This window comes from Sander lucioperca, chromosome 24 (genome assembly GCF_008315115.2).
Source record: "Sander lucioperca isolate FBNREF2018 chromosome 24, SLUC_FBN_1.2, whole genome shotgun sequence".
Lineage (NCBI taxonomy): Eukaryota > Metazoa > Chordata > Actinopteri > Perciformes > Percidae > Sander > Sander lucioperca.
In genome coordinates, this window is record NC_050196.1 from 13,532,457 (window position 1) to 13,540,174 (window position 7,718).

The following is a 7,718-nucleotide window of genomic DNA, read 5'->3' on the forward strand; positions in this document are numbered from 1 at the left end:
AAGACAAACCCAACCAAAGACAGACCCTGCTGGCTGTGCGAACTGCTCAGCTCCAGCCCTTAAGTAGGAAGAGAAGGGCAATCAGGAAGAGTGGACTCAGGTAGGGCTGCCCCCTCTTAGTAGATTAGTCGACTAATCGGTCGTTTTGGTCTTAGTCAACTAAGATTTCTTTAGTCGATTAGTCATGTTTTATGCTTTTTTCGTGCTGAATGACTTATTTCCAAGAAACGTACGAGCACATCTCTGGTAAACACAAGAATTAAAGTGGTGCTTTTGCATGACACGTTGCGGAGAAACTCAGATTTACAGATCTGTCGATTAAATCAACTAATCGATTAGTCGATATAATTGAATGAGTGTTAGTCGACTAAGAATTTCTTCAGTCGAGCACAGCCCTAGACTCAGGTGTGGCTCATCAAGGGTATGTGATGATGTGGGGCTATTTTAATTCCAAAGGCCAAGGGAACTTTATCAGGATGCATAGTATCCTGGATCCATGAAATAACTGGCCTTTAAAAATAAAAACCTGCCTGCCTCTATGGGAAAACATAGGGGTGTACTCATTTTAGTTGCCAGCAGTTTAGACATTAATGGCTGTGTGTTGAGTTATTTTGTGGGGACAGCTCATTTACACTGTTATACAAGCTGTACACTTAATACTTTACATTGTAGCAAAGTGTAATTTCTTCAGTGTTGTCCCATTAAAAGATATAATGAAATATTTACTAAAATGTGAGGGGTGTACTCACTTTTGTGAGATACTGTATGTGTCTACTGATAGGTTTGGTATATTCTACTACTACATGTCTATTCGTTGAATATATAGAGACTGTTAACACCTACCGAAGTAAAATTCCTTGTGTATGTAAGTATAAATCCAATAGCCAATAAATCTGATTCTGATATACAGTATACAGTATATAGAGCTGAAGGTCCAACCACTGATGCAAGAAAAGCTGACAGCACTCCTGAGCCACAGGCCTTCTCCAGACACACACATGGGCTACAAACAGCAGAACACATTTAAACATCCAGAAGTGATGTTCAGGTGAGCTAAAGGGAATATATGACCCAATCAGGAAAACCACAAAGCTGTGCTTGACGTCATCAGCTGCAGCCTGTCTGCGTCTTTCTCCAGGGCGTCAACCAATAACGGAGTCCTCCGCCGGCTCATAAACATCTCGGAAGTCTCCTCTTCCTGTGTGACGGTAAACTGGTGTGGGATAACTTGCAGACATGTTCTCTTCAGTTACCAGACTCGCTATACACCTGCACGTGCTCCTGGCTCTCCATTTAGTAAGTGACTTAACGAGTTCTGTGTTGTTGGTAGACTTGTACACGGTGTTGCTGTTTAAACGCTTGAGTCAGATTTACCGCTAGAAGTGCCGCTAACTTGCTGCATAAAAGCTGTAAATTAAAGCTACGTAGCTAGCCAGAAAGTGTTAGCCAGCACACTCACAATCCACTTCCTTGTATACAAGCTACGTCACGATGACGAACCTTCACCCCTTCATGTATGATGATTACACATCAGTCTCAACTAAAACAAAATACTTACTACTATTTGTACTAGTTGTTGTTGTTGTTTAATTAGAGATATTTTATGTGTAACTATCGGACACAGAAGGATTTTAAACAGTTCAACCTGCCTTGTTGGTGTAAAACAAAACAGAAACACATCAGTTTCCTCTGCTGTTGAAAAAAAAAAGATGGCTTAATATAAGTTACACATATTTGGCTACATAGTGAAATAAATACTAAAACCAGCGGTGGAGGAAATATTCAGATCCTTAGCAAAACTATAATACCATACTGTAGAAATACTCTGTTACAGATAAAGGTCTGGCATTAGAAATGTTACCTGAATAGAAATATGTACAATCAGGAAAAGGTATTTGACGTATTCAAAGTATTAAATGCAGAAAAATGGGAATTAAGTCAGTCAGGCAAACTGATAAAAGAAGCAGGAACCATACATAAAAATCCAAACGATTTACTCTATGACTTGGATAATTATTCACATTGTGGAGTAAAAGAAGTAAAACCACAGTGTAAAGAAACTGAAACAAGAGCCACGCACTGAAATATGTTGGTTAGTTGAAAGTATGCAAGTATTTTCAGCAACGTGTACTTAAAGTATCAAAAGTAAAAGTACTGATTATGCAGAAGAATGGCCCACATCAGTTATTTTATTATATATTATTAAATTACAATAACTAATAGTAACTATAATAGTCTATGCATAATCTTCTTCAAACATTTTATTTGACTGCTTTTTAAGATGTTTTATATGCTGCTAAATGTACAGGAAGTATCTAAAGTAGTCATGCAGGCAGAATGTGTATGTTTATTGTACCATATATTTATAATTAATGTGTAAAGCACTTTTCTAAGCAGTATGTATCACACGTCATTTGTTGCGCACTTTGTCTTTGTGTCAGCTGGATTGCAATGCACTTGTCTTTTATTCCTCCTTAAGAAAAAGAAATTTACTGAAGCAGAATAATCCAGTAAATTCTCTTTTTCATGTCATGTCATTATTTATTTTTTAATAAAAAAGTAAGTAATAGTGGTAGTATGTATTATGTACTCTCTACACTGTGCATGCCATAAAAGTTGACGTAAAACATTTTTTTTGTCTACTCTAGTTTCTACTTTTCTCTAAGTTCCCCTATTCTAGTCTCAACTCTTCTGAGGTTCTCTACTCTAGTTTCTACTCTTTGAGCATGAGTCCTATTACTCTACTAATCTTTTCTACCCTGCACACCTTTCCTAACCTCTTTCCTATTCTAAGTGTCCTATCTAAGTGTTTGCACATATGCTGGCAGCGAGCAGGTCTTGAGCCTGACGACACAACCCCTAGTCATAGTATAGTATGTCGAAAAAAAAGTGATAGTCATAGTATAGTATGTCGAAAAAAGTGATAAAAAAGTCATAGTATAGTATGTCGAAAAAAGTGATAAAAAGTCACAGTATAGTATGTCGAAAAAAGTGATAGTCATAGTATGTCGAAAAAAGTGATATAGTCATAGTATAGTATGTCGAAAAAAGTGATATAGTCATAGTATAGTATGTCGAAAAAAGTGATTAAAAAAAGTCATAGTATAGTATGTCGAAAAAAGTCGCAGTATAGTATGTCGAAAAAAGTGATTAAAAAAAGTCATAGTATAGTATGTTGGAAAAAAGTGATAAAAAAGTCATAGTATAGTATGTCGAAAAAAGTGATAAAAAGTCACAGTATAGTATGTCGAAAAAAGTCACAGTATAGTATGTCGAAAAAAGTGATTAAAAAGTCATAGTATAGTATGTTGGAAAAAAGTGATAAAAAAGTCATAGTATAGTATGTCGAAAAGTGATAAAAAGTGAGTCATAGTATAGTATGTCGAAAAAAAGTGATAATACAACTTCCAACCAATCATCCAATTCAATCCTCCTAACTGACAATTATGTAGAGGTTTATAATACAAAGTTTGAACAACAAATAATAGAACTAACACTTGAATTGTCAGCTTGAGGAATAGCTCACAGAGATAAGCTACTACCTCAACAATCTGAGGTTGAAGGATCAAATCCCACATTTGTGTTAACAGTTTTTCAACGTCTCTCCTCTGAAAAGTAAACAATAAATACAACTTCCAACCAGTAAAGAGCATCAGATCAGATAGCTCAGTGTGATGAAACACTGGTTGGAAGAACACAATGGTTGTGAGTTCAATACTCATGAGGAGTGCACCTTATGATGAGGTTCAACATCCAAGAACATGAGGTACTTCACCCAGGAGACTGGGGTATGTGTCCTGTGTGTCATGGAAAAGTACTTTCCAAAACCCAACTGTTTGAGTCTACTACTATTAAAGATGCCGAGGACAGTTGGAATTAGGAAAGTACTTAACCATGACACGTGGGACATGAACCCTGGTCTCCTGGGTGAAAGTCCCGTGTTGTCCTTATGACACTTAGAGAAAAAATTCATGGTTGCAGTCGGCAAAAGGTAAGGTGCGCACAACCCCTTCGGGGTTGTGCGCACCTTTTAAGACAGTTGGGGAAACCCTGGTAGCAGTCGGAGTACTTTGCTACTGTCTTACCCCAATGCCGCCCCTTCGGGGCGGCATTGGGGTAGCTGGTACCTTGTGTGGTAGCATGCATCCTACCAGGGCACACTGGATGTGAACCTGAGTCTCCTGGGTGAAGGGCTAATGCTCATTCGACTCTGCCGCCACCTCTGCCGCCACCTCCAACAGTTACAGTACGCAGTTAACACGAACTCTTGGGTTTAGGAAAGAAATAAATTTTCTGTGAAAGACTTGGTGTTTCTGGGTGTTAAACCTTTTAATGAAGTGGACCTCATGGGTATTGAACTCACAACCATTGTGTCCTTCCAACCAGCATTCCATCACACTGAGCTATCTGATCTAATACACTGAACTTGTTGGAAGTTGTATTTATTGTTCACATTTCAGAGGTGAGAAGTTGAAAAACTGTCAACACAAATGTGGGATTTGATCCTTCAACCTCAGGTTGTTGAGTCAGAAGCTTATCTCAGTGAGCTATTCCTCAAGCTGATAGTTCAAGTTTCCGTTCTATTATTTGTTGTTCACACTTTGTCCTTGTAGACTAATTGATTTCATATGACAAATCAAATTGATTAATTGGTTAATTGATATGTTAATTGGTTGATTAATGTATTAATTGATCGGTTAATTGGTTGGTTACTTAATTTATTAATTAGGAATAGCTCACAGAGATAAGAATCAGAAAGGGTTGTATTGCCAAGTACGTTTTTTAACACATACAAGGAATTTGTTTTGGTGTTGTTGGTGCACGTCACACATTCTCTAGATGGAATATTAAACAATATAAGTATAGGTATATGTACACAGTATGTATTAAATTAAATTAAAAATAAAGATAGAAAAAAATAAATAAATAAAGAGCAAATAGCATTACAGCAGAGAGAGAACAGTGGCATAAAGAGCCAGGGGTGGAGAGTCAGGGTGGTTTCCGGGCCTTGTTAATAAGGCTAGTGGCGTAGGGGAAAAAACTAAGATAAGTTACTGACTCAACAATCTGAGATTGAAGGATTGAATCCCATTTTTGTCTCTACAGTTTTTAATTTCTCACCTGTAGTTTGAACAATAAATACATCTTCCAACCAGAGCCTTTACAAGCTTTGCATAAGGTGAAGGTTAAACTCTCATGAAGACTGGAGGTTGAGGGTTCCATCCCGCCGTGGTGCCATCATTTTCAAAGTCTAAAACTGGAAGGAGAAAAAGCTAACTTGCATTAGTTGACCACTACGGTGAAAATTCTATACCATGGCTTTTGTCACTTTTTTCGACATACTTTACTATGACTTTTTATCACTTTTTTTTGACATACTATACTATGACTTCTTTCAACATACTATACTATGACTTTATCACTTTTTTTCGACATACTATACTATGACTATCACTTTTTTCAACATACTATGACTTTTTTCGACATACTATACTATGACTTTTTAATCACTTTTTTCGACATACTATACTATGACTTTTTAATCACTTTTTTCAACATACTATACTGTGACTTTTTATCACTTTTTTCGACATACTATACTGTGACTTTTTTATCACTTTTTTCGACATACTATACTATGACTTTATCACTTTTTTTCGACATACTATACTATGACTTTTTTATCACTTTTTTCAACATACTATACTATGACTATCACTTTTTTCAACATACTATACTATGACTATCACTTTTTTCGACATACTATACTGTGACTATCACTTTTTTCGACATACTATACTATGACTTCTTTCAACATACTATGACTTTTTTTATCACTTTTTTCGACATACTATACTATGACTTCTTTCAACATGGGGTTGTGTCGTCAGGCTCAAGACCTGCTCGCTGCCAGCATATGTGTAAACACTTAGATAGGACACTTAGAATAGGAAAGAGGTTAGGAAAGGTGTGCAGGGTAGAAAAGATTAGTAGAGTAATAGGACTCATGCTCAAAGAGTAGAAACTAGAGTAGAGAACCTCAGAAGAGTTGAGACTAGAATAGGGGAACTTAGAGAAAAGTAGAAACTAGAGTAGACAAAAAAAATGTTTTACGTCAACTTTTATGGCATGCACAGTGTAGAGAGTACATAATACATACTACCACTATTACTTACTTTTTTATTAAAAAATAAATAATGACATGACATGAAAAAGAGAATTTACTGGATTATTCTGCTTCAGTAAATTTCTTTTTCTTAAGGAGGAATAAAAGACAAGTGCATTGCAATCCAGCTGACACAAAGACATACATACATGACATACGTACATTTAGCAGCATAAAAAACATCTTAAAAAGCAGTCAAATAAAATGTTTGAAGAAGATTATGCATAGACTATTATAGTTACTATTAGTTATTGTAATTTAATAATATATAATAAAATAACTGATGTGGGCCATTCTTCTGCATAATCAGTACTTTTACTTTTGATACTTTAAGTACACGTTGCTGAAAATACTTGCATACTTTCAACTAACCAACATATTTCAGTGCGTGGCTCTTGTTTCAGTTTCTTTACACTGTGGTTTTACTTCTTTTACTCCACAATGTGAATAATTATCCAAGTCATAGAGTAAATCGTTTGGATTTTTATGTATGGTTCCTGCTTCTTTTATCAGTTTGCCTGACTGACTTAATTCCCATTTTTCTGCATTTAATACTTTGAATACGTCAAATACCTTTTCCTGATTGTACATATTTCTATTCAGGTAACATTTCTAATGCCAGACCTTTATCTGTAACAGAGTATTTCTACAGTATGGTATTATAGTTTTGCTAAGGATCTGAATATTTCCTCCACCGCTGGTTTTAGTATTTATTTCACTATGTAGCCAAATATGTGTAACTTATATTAAGCCATCTTTTTTTTTTCAACAGCAGAGGAAACTGATGTGTTTCTGTTTTGTTTTACACCAACAAGGCAGGTTGAACTGTTTAAAATCCTTCTGTGTCCGATAGTTACACATAAAATATCTCTAATTAAACAACAACAACTAGTACAAATAGTAGTAAGTATTTTGTTTTAGTTGAGACTGATGTGTAATCATCATACATGAAGGGGTGAAGGTTCGTCATCGTGACGTAGCTTGTATACAAGGAAGTGGATTGTGAGTGTGCTGGCTAACACTTTCTGGCTAGCTACGTAGCTTTAATTTACAGCTTTTATGCAGCAAGTTAGCGGCACTTCTAGCGGTAAATCTGACTCAAGCGTTTAAACAGCAACACCGTGTACAAGTCTACCAACAACACAGAACTCGTTAAGTCACTTACTAAATGGAGAGCCAGGAGCACGTGCAGGTGTATAGCGAGTCTGGTAACTGAAGAGAACATGTCTGCAAGTTATCCCACACCAGTTTACCGTCACACAGGAAGAGGAGACTTCCGAGATGTTTATGAGCCGGCGGAGGACTCCGTTATTGGTTGACGCCCTGGAGAAAGACGCAGACAGGCTGCAGCTGATGACGTCAAGCACAGCTTTGTGGTTTTCCTGATTGGGTCATATATTCCCTTTAGCTCACCTGAACATCACTTCTGGATGTTTAAATGTGTTCTGCTGTTTGTAGCCCATGTGTGTGTCTGGAGAAGGCCTGTGGCTCAGGAGTGCTGTCAGCTTTTCTTGCATCAGTGGTTGGACCTTCAGCTCTCTATCTATATAGG

General features: G+C 36.6%; 1 pseudogene; it reads right to left on the reverse strand.

The window, feature by feature from the left end:
• Positions 1-46: 46 nt before the first annotated feature.
• Positions 47-1,533, reverse strand: LOC116044702 (annotated as a pseudogene).
• Positions 1,534-7,718: the final 6,185 nt, after the last annotated feature.